The sequence below is a fragment of the Gavialis gangeticus genome, unplaced genomic scaffold (assembly GCF_001723915.1).
Source record: "Gavialis gangeticus isolate Ggan-Ray unplaced genomic scaffold, GavGan_comp1, whole genome shotgun sequence".
Classification (NCBI taxonomy): domain Eukaryota; kingdom Metazoa; phylum Chordata; order Crocodylia; family Gavialidae; genus Gavialis; species Gavialis gangeticus.
Genome location: NW_017728996.1, coordinates 10,450,731 through 10,465,084, shown reverse-complemented (window position 1 = coordinate 10,465,084; position 14,354 = coordinate 10,450,731).

Sequence of the window (14,354 nt, the reverse complement as noted above, 5' to 3'; positions counted from 1 at the left end):
ACTAAGGTGACTAAAACACTTCGTGTCTAAGAGATGGTCCTTGTGGGGTAGGTGCAATATCTCAATACGGTGCCACTTAGGACCACAACTGAGTGGTTTAGATGTACCATCAAGCTCCTAAAGTTCCCCGAAAATGGGGCTTCAGTTGTCAATGGAAGTTGGACACTTGAATAACTTTTGGGTTTCTGGGCTAATTAGAAAACTTCATTACGGAGAGGCAGTAAGTGTCAGATTTTCAGACGAATTCATCTCTCATTTAGATCAAATGAATGAAAAACTGGCTATCTGAGAGGTCTCAAAATCCAGTTGTAAATGGGGAATCATTATTGGGCAGCTCCATTTCTCACTGGCTTCCACAAGGTTCTTGCTGCTGCAGTATTTATCATTTTTATCAGTGAGCTGGAAGAAAATATAAAATCATTGCAGTTTACATTTGTAGACTGGGGATGTGTGCATAATGAAGGGGACAGGTCAATGACGCAGAGCCGTCTAGGTTTCTGGGTGCAAAAAAAAGTAATATACATTTTAATAGGGCCAAGTCAAGATTATACATCCAGGAACAAAGACAGCAGGCCATACTTAGAAGATGGGGACTCAGAGGAATCAGGTCTCATGGTGGAAATTCTGGTGAACATGAGCTCCAAGTGTGCCACCATGGCCAAAAGACTCAGTGAACCTTTGATATATAATTAGAAAAAGCCTAAGCCAGAGCAGGAAACTTGTATTAGTTCTGTATCTGGCACCAGCACAACCACAACAGAGATCCTCCATCCAGCTTTATTGTCCACAGTGAACAGTGCTGATAAATTGGAGAAGACTCAGAAAAGAGCCTGAAGAATGATTAAAGGATGGGAGAATTATGCCATACAGTGAAAGATTTGAGGAGCTCAGTTTACATAATTTATCAGATAGAAGGTTAAAAGGGGCATCTTCATCACAGGCTATAAGTACCTACATGTGGAACAAAACTTTGCTAATGGCCTCTTCAATTTAAAAGGCAAAGACAGAACAAGATCCAATGGCTCGGGATTGAAGTTAATGAAAATCAACCTAGAAACAAGGCACAAGTCTTTAGCTGTGAGGATAAGCAAACACTGGATCCATTTACCAAGGCAACCTGTGAATCAAGATTGAAGGTTCTTCTAAAAAAATACTATAGGTTACAGGAGATTTAATTCAAGGGAGCCTTATAAACTGTGCTTATACAAGAGACCAGACTAGGTCAACACTCCTCAAACTGGGGGAAATGATGAATTTTGAGAGGATACACAAGCAAAAATGAATGAGAAAGCAGAAGCTAGAAAAGGAGAAATATGTATGGAGAAAAAGGAAGAACAAGAAAAAATGAAGAACAGCTCAACAAAAACTCTCTTCCGATGTTAAAGATGTTTCAGCATAGTGGCAGTAACATAAACTTGTCCATAGATAACTATTATCCATAGCACAGAATTCTAGGGGCATTTAGCAGCAAAAAAACCTTGAAAAGTGGCATATGACCTAAAAGAGCATGGGAAACTTGACGATCTGATCACAGTGGTTCCAAATGGCCTTTGAATCTGGGAAATAAATTACATGGTTTTTGAGATGAAAGGAAGATGCTGGGTGCTGAGTACTTCTGCAAATCTGGTCCCTAACTGGGAGCTGAGCACTTGACCCAATCCTACTCTTATCCTCCCTGCTCTTGCAGAGAGATCCCCAAACCTGGCAAATCCTCTGTGCAGAATGGTGAGGAGGCGTGTGCACTGGTTCAGGCTTCCTTTCGCTACTGGCATCTCCAGCCAGTGCACTTGCCATCTTACTTCTTTGCTAAGAACTGCCTTTATTTTCCAGAGATGTCAAAAACTGAGCACAGTGACAACTCTTGGCCTTTTTAACAGTCAGTTTGGTGTAGAACAGAGGAGCCACGGTACCTTAGTGCTCTTTGGTAACATCACCATTTGTTTTCTCAAAGTGGAAAAGGAAGACACTGGACCCACTTGATCCGAGGACAATGACTGATCCTGGTTGAGGCAGCATGAATTTCCCAGCCTGTCACATTTCCTCTTTCATTGCTAAAAGAACAAAAAGTCATGCGACAGTCCCAGGAACAATCAGCAGCATGAGAGGTAGAGTAGGTGAGCATAGCAGCAACGGTGAGTCTAGCAGCAATGGAGCACAGCAGCATAGCAGCAAAGGCTGTAATCCAGCCTTAGTTGATGTCACAGAATCTATAAGCCAAGTATACCCAACAGAAAACACATAGGGCCTCATTTACACCCTGTCAGTCTTAAATAAATTTACCCTAGAGTAAATATGTATCAGGCCCATAGGTTTTGATTCTCTATTACTCTTTACTGTGTATACTCATTTACAGCTGAGCAAAGAAAGCATAAAATAATATACCCCTATGATTTGGTAGACCCTGACACCACCAGAGACTACCCTGAGGTCCAGGTAAAGCAAAAGACATAGGTCTGTCCATACCTTAAAATGTGGCTGAAGTTGACATCCATGACACAACTTAGACACAGACTTAATTGCCTTGATGAATCAAAGTCTGGCTTCTAGAAAAATGATGTGAACATGAAGTAGAGATGTGGGGGCATCATTGTTTGTCAGATCTTTTTCTTTCAAAAGATTTATAGTTCAAAGACAGATGAGAGATTTCAAGCTTTAAACAAAGGAGACAGAAATGTATTAACATCACTCTGTTGGTTCCTGCAGATATCACAGAAACACAGCACAAGTATCCATGTAATAAATGGAGCTACTTTGCTTAATAGCTCATGCAACCATTTTGATTTCCTACAGATGGCACTGGGGCAGGTTTCACTAGGTTTGAATGTATGTGATTTTACTGGTTAATAGGCCACCAATGTACTTGGAGTTTGCAGTCATCACATTTAATAAACTGAAAAATAAATCCTTCTTGATAAAAACTTTGTCAAGATTACAGTAATACTTGCTACAGTCTTGTGACTAGGGAGAGAACCAAGTTGTCTGCTGGAGAGAAAGGGTTTGTTCTTTATAACAATTAAATGCCCAGGGCAGTCGTTTTGTCATTTTTGCAATCCATTTCTACATGTTTTGAGATCTGAAGGCAGCATCAGCAGCTTCCTCATAGGTTACATATGGCATAAATCTTGATTTATACAGCACAGATCCAAAGCATCTTACTTGTGAGGACCTGCCTATGTGGACAGAGCATCCGGCAAATTTAGTTAGGTAAGTAAAGAAAGCATGAAAAAAATTACAGGCTTTAAAACAACCAAACTTCAGAATTCCTCATTACAGTAAAATACAAACATCACAATCTTCCTAGAGTCCTGAAAAAAATATCAGTTAATGATAATGACACTATGTGAAAATGCACTCTTGACAAAATGAAAACAGTAGAGCATTACTGCGTTCTTAGTAAAATAAATGAAGTGCTCTGTGATTGCTTCCTTTGAACACAGAAAAATACAGGTAGTGCATACTAATGTTTTCCAACAATGGTGTATATCAGGAAATGCTTTCATCTGGGCAAATATTTATAGCAAAGGAACATGCACATGCTGTTTTTATGATTAGAGATGCACAGAAGTTAAAGCCTGAGCAAAACTTTTAGTATTTATGCTTGACAAAAATTAGATGTTTTCTTTTATTTGTTAGACCAGCTTCTGAAAGAGAATTCAGGAAGAACAGGGATGAAAAAAATGTGCCTTCTAAAAGCTTGAATAAAAAGCAAATTCCCAACACAGAAGTGCTATGACTGACATCAAGGTAACATTGAAAAATAATTTTCTGGCATGTTATAATGATAATAAAGAGGAAATGTGGTGTTATTCTGATACGAGAAAAGAATGCATTCATTGATCCAGAGTATTCTAATTTACTTCTACATAGGCAGATAAGAATTGCTATATCAGGCAGACCAAAAGTTCATCTAATCCAGTATCCTGTCTCTGACAGCAGCTAATATATTTCATAAGAAAGTGTAAGAAACGCCATTGTGAACAATTAGAAAACAACACATGTATGTGGAAACCTTCTTTTTCCTCCTCTCTCCCCAAGTTACTGGCTGGCTTACTGCCTGAAAAGATTCTTGGTATAAATGATCTTAGCTCCACTGAATGCAACAACTAAGGATCTGCCTCCCATACTTACATGTCTTCTGTCTAATGTAACTGGGGATGTTTTCATTTGTCGGTATAAATAACTGATCTTTTTTTACTGCCTATACTGGAGTGCATTTTAAGGTCTGGCTGATAAAATACAACAAGGAATTAGCTCAACCCTGCTTTACTGTAACTTTTAAGTGCACATGGAAGAGTTTCCTTAGTCATCTCTCCAGCAAGTGGTAAAATATTTCTAGGGCAGCACGGTTATGGTTCTAAAAAGCAATTGAGGGAGGAGAAAATGAAAACGTAAAGGCCAGTTCGAAAGCCTCAACAGACAAACCTAGCAATTTCCAATTGTATCTGAGGTCGTCGAAATATTGGAAATCATTGTTCGCTGCACAGGGATGAAGATGAGACGAAACGTTTTCTATGGGTAGAAGCCTAGCGTGTGGCTTGTTTGTGACGACACTGCTTCCTTTGTATTTGGTAGCTAGTCAGCCTGATGACAGGCAAAATATTGAGATGTTAATTCAGGTTTCTAGCAGCAAAGCATTAAGAGGGTAAAAATATAATTAATACCAGTCAGCACTGTTTTACAGAAGGTAGGTCTCCTCCTCCTGTTTCTTATTTTTGTTGCTAGAAAAAAAAAAACCAAACTGTGCTGTTATAGTATGCCTGGGTTTCTTCAAGGTATTCCACTAAGTACCACATGACACTGATTAAAAAGCTTTCATTATAGAAACTACACAGGGCACACGTCAAGTAGTTCAATGCCAAATGTAGTTGTTCACAGAGAGATGTTAGCGTGGGAAGGGCCCCAGGGACAGGCTCTTGGTGCAGCACTATTTTAGTAGTTTTTACCAACAATCTTGGCTAGCTTTTCTGGTCAAATTTGCACAAATAGCACTGGGATAGCAAGTAATGAAGAAGACAAGTTGCTGATACACCGTGATCTGATCGTTTGCTCCAGTGGGCACAGAAGAGCAAGATGGGTGTTAATACACCCAAGCACAAGGAAACCTTTCTAGGAAGAGAGACTATAGGCTGTACCTACAAGATAGAAAATAGAGCTGTGACAAGCAGCAACTCGGAGAACCAAGGGGTTATAGTGGATTATTAGCTCAACACAGCCTCTCAGAGTAATGCTGTAGCAAAACAAGGGTGAATGCAGTCCTAGAGTATATAGGCAAAAAGCCATGTGCCTGACTTCAGACTCACACAGTTAACTACCACACTCGAGTGGATGAAAAAAAGGAATATCAAGTAGAAGGAAAGGATCTTGACTCTGTACATAGATAGCACTAGAAATATTACTGCTAAAACATCATACTTCTGGCATCCACAGTTTAAGAGAGAAGTGGAACGACTAGAGAAGGTTGTAAGGAGAGACACAAGAATGATCTGGGGATTGGAAAACAAGCCTTATAATGTGAATCCTAAGGAGCCCCACTTATTTGGCTTATTGAAGAAAAGGTTGAGACTCCTGTTGAAATTGCCCTGTACAGACAGTTACACAGGGAAAAGATGCTTGCTTTCTAGTATGATCGGGTCTCTATGCCCTCCAAAGCAAGCCCAGGAACAACGCTCTGAAATAAGCCCCATCCACTCTGTTATCAATCCCACAATTTAGGCAGCCACAGACAGTCGAGGAGAGCACCTGAGTGGCTCAACATGGGCCTGAGCATTGCACACAGGCTCTAGAGAAGGCTGTATAAACACAGAGCCACTGAGCCCTCTCAGCCTTGCTGGGAAGTCATGAAAAGAGCCAGAGGCTGGAAGCTAAAGCCAAACAAATTCAGCCTTGAAATAACAGATGATTTCCAAGCAGTGAGAGTGGTTAGACATTGGAAAAATGGCCAAGGAAGTGGTGGACTTGCCACTGCTTGGAGGCATTAAGGTGGGATGGGGTCTCTGTCTAAGATATGCACTGATCAATTTGTTGGGAGAAAACCCTTGGTCTGTGTCCTTCTATTCCTCCATTTCTTTCCTGGGTCCTGGGAAGAACAGAATTGTTTGCATTACTCTCCCAATGTTCATGACATTTTCAGCTCTGAGCATTAGAACAATGATCATAGCTATGATTATAATGAAGCCTCACTCTTGAAGGCATCAGCTGGTCATCGGTAGGTGTCAAAAAGAATTTTCTTCCCCAGATGTATAATTTGGCTTCTCAGCTTTCTTTTTCTGTCCTAGTCCTCTCTTGCACCTAATCAAACCCTGCCACTGTAGAAGTCTGCGATACAGGTGGCAAATTGGCTTCACCTGATGTCTATCTGTGGCATGTATACATTTCACTCCTCAAGTTACTAAAATTTGGCTCAACCTGAGGATTTATTTATATAAGGCAGTGGAGCAAAACATTATGTCCTCTGATAACCAGGAGGTCAGGCTAAATGATCTAAAGGTCCTCTTTGGTTGTAGTTTCTATGATAATTTCCCTCAGGGGTAAGGAAGGATGGATTCTAGGTAATGGAACATGAAGAAAGCGTCCTAAAGAGACTAAACTTCTAGGAATGATGAGACAGCATAAATGCCTTCCCTATGGTTGTTGCTCCATCAACCGGGAGGCTGTTGGGTGTTTGGTCACCACTGTGATGACATTAGTTGTGGATGTTCCTATTTGGATTTCCACATAGCAGGGTGGGCCATGAGCAGGCTCTCATCTTCCACACCTGTGACTGTGGCAACCCAGATCAAACTGTGGACCACACAACACCACTCTGCCCTCTATACAAATTGACTTTGCAGAGATATATTCCCTTTCCTCAAGAGCATTAGACTGGTCAAGAGATGCATTTGGTAGCTGTGCTGGTCTGAGACAAAAAGAAATACAAAAATCTAAAACTCTTAGTTCAGAGATGACATCTATGTAGATTTTTGCATTTCTTTTAGACTGGTTAACTAACCTTAAACTGGACTTCTAATTGTTGCTCCAAGTCGGCCATATGAAAGAAGAATAAGAATTGCTTCCCATCTTTCCGTGTACTAATCACAGTCACAGTATGTGCACATTGCAGATCACACTGTAGTTGTGGCACGTGGTCCAAGTAATTGGCCTGAGTTCAAGCTTGTGTACCAGTTTGCAGCAAGTAGCAGTGACTCCAGGACTGTTCTTGTCCTAGAGAACTCTCTTGCTGCTTCAGGCTGCTGACGGTGCTTATTGATCCAAGGTATCCCTTACACTATGCACCCTTTCGGTGTTAGGATTCCATTAATTCCACTTCCTCCCAAGCCTGCGGCTTTCATAAGCCATTGCAACAGCAGCAGCAAACAGAGGCTGGCAAAAAATAATGCTTAACTGCTGTGCTGTGGAGGAGTCGCCACACAAGAAGCCTTCTACAGCACTGATAAATGTGGTTTTGCTGGGCCATGCCAAAGACTGCTCTACAGAATGAGACTTTGGGTAGTTTTTGCCACGGACCCAGCAACAAAAGATCCATAAATCTGGTAAAAATAGATATTTAACATCTGGGCTAGCGAATTACCAATTTCACGCAGGATCCTATGGGCCTGGTTTCTTATGTGTGCAATACTACTCATAGTTATCCTGCTAAGTTTTCCAAATGTAACCTTGCATTAACCTTGTAGGGTTGGTTTTGGGGAGAGGGGGGTTCTTTTGGGGTTTTTTTTGCTTTCGCTTTAAATATTAGTAAGCCTTATCTGGAGAGCTGTGAGAACCAGCACTGGTCGAGATAAAAGTTGCACAATGAAATTCCTAGGCCAGAAATAAAATATTTGTTCTTCTCAATATGCCAGGTACCACGCGACTCCTACAAATGTGATCTCTGATATTAGCCCATTGTTGACAGACACATATCAGGCTAGGTGGGCCCAGCTTATTTGCTGCAGATTCTGAAAAGGCACCTCTTGTTACAAGCAATCTACGGTGTGTAAATGTCACCTTATTTCTCTCACCGAAATCAATGAGACCGTTTGTAGGGTAGGGAACGACTTAAGGTGCAGAAAATCAGCATAAGGTTTGTGAATCCTTTATGCTCCTTCTGAGGCCTTAAGTAGGATTCAAAGTAGGTGCATGCCTTTTGGGTTGTCTTCTGTGCATGATCACATTCAGTCCTGGCTGTCCTCCCAGGCACTTGGTGCTGTACAAAACACATGAGGAAAAGAGTTCCTCTGCTAATGCAAAACAGCTCAGCTTTCTCAAGCAAGGAGGCTAGCTACCTCTCTTAATCTGTGCCCCTGTTTTTCAGTGGTTTTGTGTGTCCTTCAGATAACTTGGTTGGTACTGTATAGAAATGATGCCAAACCAGAAGCACACATTAAAGCACACCAACTGCAAGCACGCAATCCAGACTTTTTAGATTAGCTCTCAGGAGTCCTTGGGAGCATCTGAAAATACTGTTTCTTAAAGCCATCCTCCAACAGCAGAAACAACTAACTGACTAGTCTTTTCATTGATAGCCTATTGATTAAAATCAGAAAGGCTTGCTTGGCAGTCATCTCGTGGTTCAAGCATGATTCATAGCTAACTATTCTGTCTCCTAGAGGACTTCTAGCAAGAAGAGGATGGCAAATTCTGATCAAATTTTCAGGTCCTATCTAATCACAACAGGTTGGATCTCAGACTAGTAGCAACTTCCTGGCAGAGGCCATTTTTACAAGTGCTTGTGCCCTTCAAGATATCAGTATGTTAAAGTTATGTCCTGTATATAGGGAGTTGCATCTACTCCTGACATCATACCCTAGCCTGAAAAATGCATCTAATAAGATCAAATTCAAAGTACTGTAGCCTATAAGATCTGTGCATTAGAACTAAAATTAAGACCAGTGAAACATCTTGGAGCTTATACTCAGGTCCATCTAAAATGAATGGTTTGATCACAGGAATCATTTCCAAGTTAACAGACGGTAGCTGGGATATTATCAGCTCTTGTGAAGAAAGTGTCCTTGTCTTTGGTTTACCTAACTCCTGAAATAGCCTGTGACCACTACCCTGTGGAGTCTCATCAAAGAAACAATTATCTGGAGCATGATTTTAACCATAGATTTTGGGGCCTGGACAAAGCAATACTTGCCAGCTTATATTAGCTCTGGGTTTTACAGACTAAAATATTACAATTGGCTTTGGTCACGTACATATGCCTAAATAAATATGCAAGGCTGGTGAGAGGAAAACAGAATAGGCATGTGCAGAAACATATATCTTTTTGCTGCATTGATTGTCTCTCGCAACCCCTACCATTCACATTTGCTCTTTCTCTCCGGCTTATAAAGCACAATTAAAAATATGATGTTACAATTTCCATCGTTCATGTTATAATTTCATCATCGTTCAATTTAAACAAACTGTCTTATGCACAACCAACTATTTTCAAGAAGAGGGTTTTTTTTCCCTAGTGAAGTTGATAAAAGGGTCACTCATCACATGGTAATTTGAATTAGGATGTATGTGCTGATGAGTTCCTTTGAAAAAAAATATATCAAAGGGCAGTCGTCTAGAACAAATAATATTTGGTCACAGATGAGTTTTCCCCCCATTGATTTTGTGTCCTCTGTGGTTCTGTTTATCCAAGCCCTTTAATTCTAACATATCCTTCAGGATATTTTTTCAAGTTTGATAATCCATATTCATAATTTAATATTGTTTTAGTTCACTTACAGCAGCAAAGAAAAAAATGGGTGGCAATTTTTTAAAAGGCTGTGCAATATGCAAAAGGGAAACATTTCTCTGTGTGTGTGTGTGTGTGTGTGTGTGTGTGTGTGTGTGTGTGTGTGTGTGTGTGTGTGTGTGTGTGTGTGTGTGTGTGTGTGTGATCCACGAGCTATGGGGCAAGATTTTATGATGAATGGACTGTATTTTGAAATTCAGATGCAGGAAATTTTATATGCAGCTAGTTCAGATGCAGGAATGTATAGCCAAAGCCTATTTCATGTTTATGCCTACATCCTACTTATGCATTCGCATGTAGACATATAAATCCCATATCTTACATATGTTACATGATTTACAGGTTTTCAATTCTGTTTCCCCCCGTGGGCAGAATAGAATTGTCCAGGCAGGCCCATAACTACATATTCAAAGTCCATTCAAAGACTGTTAAACGCAAGATACAGTGAAACCATTGGGGGCAGGAGCAGGACCCAGACCACAAAGCTCTTCTTCCTTCTAACGCAGTTTCTGCTTTGGTTTCCAATTTCGAGGAGAGGGCTGGAAGGTGCCCTGGGTAATACAGTATTTGCACGTGCCTGAGTTTGGCTAAGAGCAAAACAGGACCTGCGCCTGTACAAACAGATACTTAAGCCAAAGCAGCTGGTTTTACTTCATATTAGAAATTTAAACCTCTCTTTCCAATTTGAGTCTAAGCACCATTGTCCATGTTCTTGTAACCTTGAGACTAGACTTCTGCAATGCGCTCTAGGTGTGGTTGCCCTTAAGGATCCTCCCGAAGCTGCAGAATGTGACAGCCCACCAAGGGGGAAGGTCGCCAGGAGCTCATGACTCCAGTGCTCCAGTATCTCCCTGGCTCCCAGTAACGGTTTGGGCATGCTCTAAGATGCTGGTGTTAATCTGTGAAGTGCTACACAACCTGGACCCTACCTACCTAAGAGACCACCTTCTCCTTTATGTTCCAGTTTGATCCTCGAGGTCAACTGAGAGAAACCTCCATCAAATCCTATTTGTGTGGCAAATTCATTTGGTGAAAGCAAGTGAGATGGCTGCCCTTAGCCCTTACTCCTTCGCTCTCGAACTTTTGCTCTCAAAAATTTCTCTGCAGCTCTTCCTCTATGAGCTTGTCCCCTTTTGCCAGGTCCTGACAATAGACACCTTTCTTTTCCCTCCTGATTAGGATTTTAATTGCCCTTTGACCTTTGGACTCCCAGCTATGACAAAAAACAACGATTCATATGCCTATGGCGGGGGCTGGACTCGATGATCTCACGAAGTCCCTTCCAGCCCCTAATGTCTATGAAATCGATGAACTCCTTCTCCCCTGAAACCCAACACAGCCCAAATCTAGATGCCTTCCAGAAACCATGTAAGATTTTTTTTTATTTGGGCAGCATTTAGCAGGAGGAGCTGAGCTTCAGCGCACTGTTGATGAGTTGGTTGTTTATTACATAGCATAGTTTTAATATTTTACCTGTTTTTATAATGTCTCTTGTTTTTTATTGTGAGCTGCCCTGCACCTTTTCTAGGGAGCGTGACATATCAATCTAATCAATAAAATAAAAAATACACCAGAGTGATCTGTTTTAATTGGATAAGAGTAATTCTAAGGCCCAGATCTTGTATGTCAGCGTTCCCAGAAAATATAATGGCACACTGAGATAAATTTAGAGGCGTTTCAGGGCTGCTCTAAGTTATTTCAAAAGCCAAAAGTGCTCAATGGATCAAGACTGCACAAAGGTGGCTTCATTTATTGGGTTTTGATTGCACACTTTTTGCAGTGATTTGAATGGAGGGATCTGCCACAGATGCTTATGCTTATACTTTCAAAACTTGCTTCTTCAGATATTCTGCATTTGTTTAAAATAGGTTGTCTTGGTGAACACACCTGCCAATGAACCAGTTCAGTGTAATAAGTTGTGCATTTACAGGAAGTCTAAAGGAAGGTTATATAGGCAAACAATATTCACCGGAAAAAAGCTTTTGTGATATTCATCCAACTCTGAATATGATCCTCCCTTTCATTAGACCATTAATTGTATAAGATGCACAAGTGCAATAGACTTCTGAATTACAGCCATTTTTTCAGGAAATCTGAAAATTATCACATCACAACTACCTGAAAGGCAGGCCTGGCAATTTAGAAGACTTTTTTGCTAATTTAGGGTGCTACCTGAGCCAGCTAGGAATTCAGCTGAGGTGCCATAGTTGACCTGGAGTTTAACATGCCGGTGTTGTCCAACTCATTGGTATAACTGCAGGACACGTGCAAGACCCTGGAAGATATTGTAAGCCTCAGGGATATTGGCATCTCACATTTCAAAACTCCTTCCTCCTTACAAATGGGAATGAAGTACGATTGCCGAGGTCCACACATTATAAAGAAACCACTCAAAGCGCAGACACGCGTGTCATCAGAGAGAAGGACCATGGAGGGCTCTATCTGAACCAGGAATTTGTACACGTCACGTGTTATTTTGTAATGTGGATAAAGAGTTCACGCTCCCAGTTTTCATACATTGGCTGTTGTTTTTACTTAGTCCCTACTTGTCAGGTTGAACGAGCAAGAAAAAGAGCAAAGAGAAAAAAGCAAAGAAAAGCAATAATAGCAAATACATGGAATAATTTAAAAGAGGATTCTTGTTCCTGCTTCAGGGGGAGCAGAGATGTTTCTGAATCATGCTTAACCTGGTTAGAGCACTGTGCCTGGAAGCAAGAGGGACAGTTTCAAACCTTCTCTGTGGCATGCCTAGAGCCTGGCTCTCCTGTGCCCCAGCAAGTGCCTCCATCACGGGTCTGTTGGGTTAAAACATGAGAGGACCCCTCTTCTTTCCCCCACCCAGGAGGGGTTTTGCCCAGCTACAGCTTCAGGGCCTACCCAGCCTTACACATGTACCTGGGCAGGCGTACACATGCATGCCTGCCTGGGCAGAGTGCAGCAAGCTCTGTAGGTGTGTGGACACTTCTGCATCCAGAGCTGAATCTCAAACTGTGCATAAGCGCCAACAACTGGGGTTAGGGGGGTGCCGCTGCCATTCGGGCATGTGAAGTGAAAGAGGATTCTGCCCTCAGTGTGCCTGCTCCTGTATTTCCACTTCTTGGTTGGATGCCTAACCGCTCCCACCCTAGCGACTGCAGCCAACCATGGAAGCACCCAAATGCTTCCCTGTCTACAAGACATGGTTTTGCGCAAAAACAAAGCTGAAGTTATGCTGGTAGAGAGTGCCCCGCCATGGGAAGGGTCTCTCGGCATGGGGCGGAGCAGCCGCAGGCAAATAATTGCTACAACTCATGCCACTCACGTTTGCCTTTTGTGCCTGCAGCTTGGCTCTGATTAATATTCTAGGCAAGAAACGAGAGGCTGAGAGTGCAGAAAACCTGCCTGCACATGCAGCGCTCCGATCTATCCCTCTGGCCACCAAAGCCAACGCGGTCAATGCAGAGGGACTGGGCCAAGGGCTGGCTAGGTGCTGCAGAGAGGAGTCTGCATGCCACGGCTCAGCCCTGCAGGTGGGACCCCTGGGCTCCAGCAGCCCCTACCAGGTGCTCGGCAGGTTGAGGTGCATCTTGCAGCCCCATCCTCCCTGGGCCCAGAGTCTGGGGCTCCCCCCACATCAGTTATGACGAGGATCCCCATTTTCTCTGGTTTAAAAAAAAAACAACTCCCAAATTTTCTGGTTTAAAAAATGACCCCAAATCCACTTTCCCTCATGATTAAAATAAAACACCACAAACATTTGCATGTGCGTGTGTGTGTGTGTGTGTGTGTGTAGTCATGGAGTATAAAAGTCAAAGTAAAAGCACCGTTTCATTCATTACTACTGGTATAGCTTTAATTGAAAAATAAATTACAATATTTAATAGTAAAATAAATTATTTAAAATAATTTATAATGTAAGGTACATAAGATTTTTAGATTATATGAATGAAGCCTTAGTCTGTTTTAATGTTGACCTTGCTTTATTGGAATTGTTTACGTTAAAAGTTTACTTCATTTTGAATAAAAAAGTGCACACTCCACTTTTCAAATTCAAAATGAAGTAAACTTTTAATGTAAACTATACATACATACATACATATATATAAATGCCCCTATATTTTTAAATGCATAAAGTGTGTGTGTATATATATTTTCAAAATATTGTTAAAAAACCCGAAATCCACATTTTTTCCATAACTGGATTTGGGGTTATTTTTTTAAACCAGAAAATTGAGGAAATGTGGATTTGGGGTTGTTTCGTTTTTAATCAGAAAATTTGGGTTCGGGTTTTTTTGGTTTTTTAACTCAGAAAACCCCCGGATGCCCGGTTGTGACCCTGCCTTGCCCCTGCGACACCCCTGCCCACCGCCTCCGCCTCCCTCCTCTGGCCCCGCCCCTAGGCCAGTCACGCCCCGCCCGCCTCGCCCCTACCCAGCTTGTTTATCCACAGCCTGTGCACGTGGAGGACGCGCGCTGCCATTGGCTGCGTTCCCACACAGCTGCCGCCAGCCCGCCAATCTCCGCCATGTCCACGCGCACCCGCTGCCTCCGGATTGGGTGCGCCGGGGCGATCACGCCGAGTGACGCACACGGCGTGCGTGCGCGCCGAGGGGCCAACCGGCTGCGGGGGAGCCGGCGGGCGGTGACAAATGGCGGGCCGGGGCGG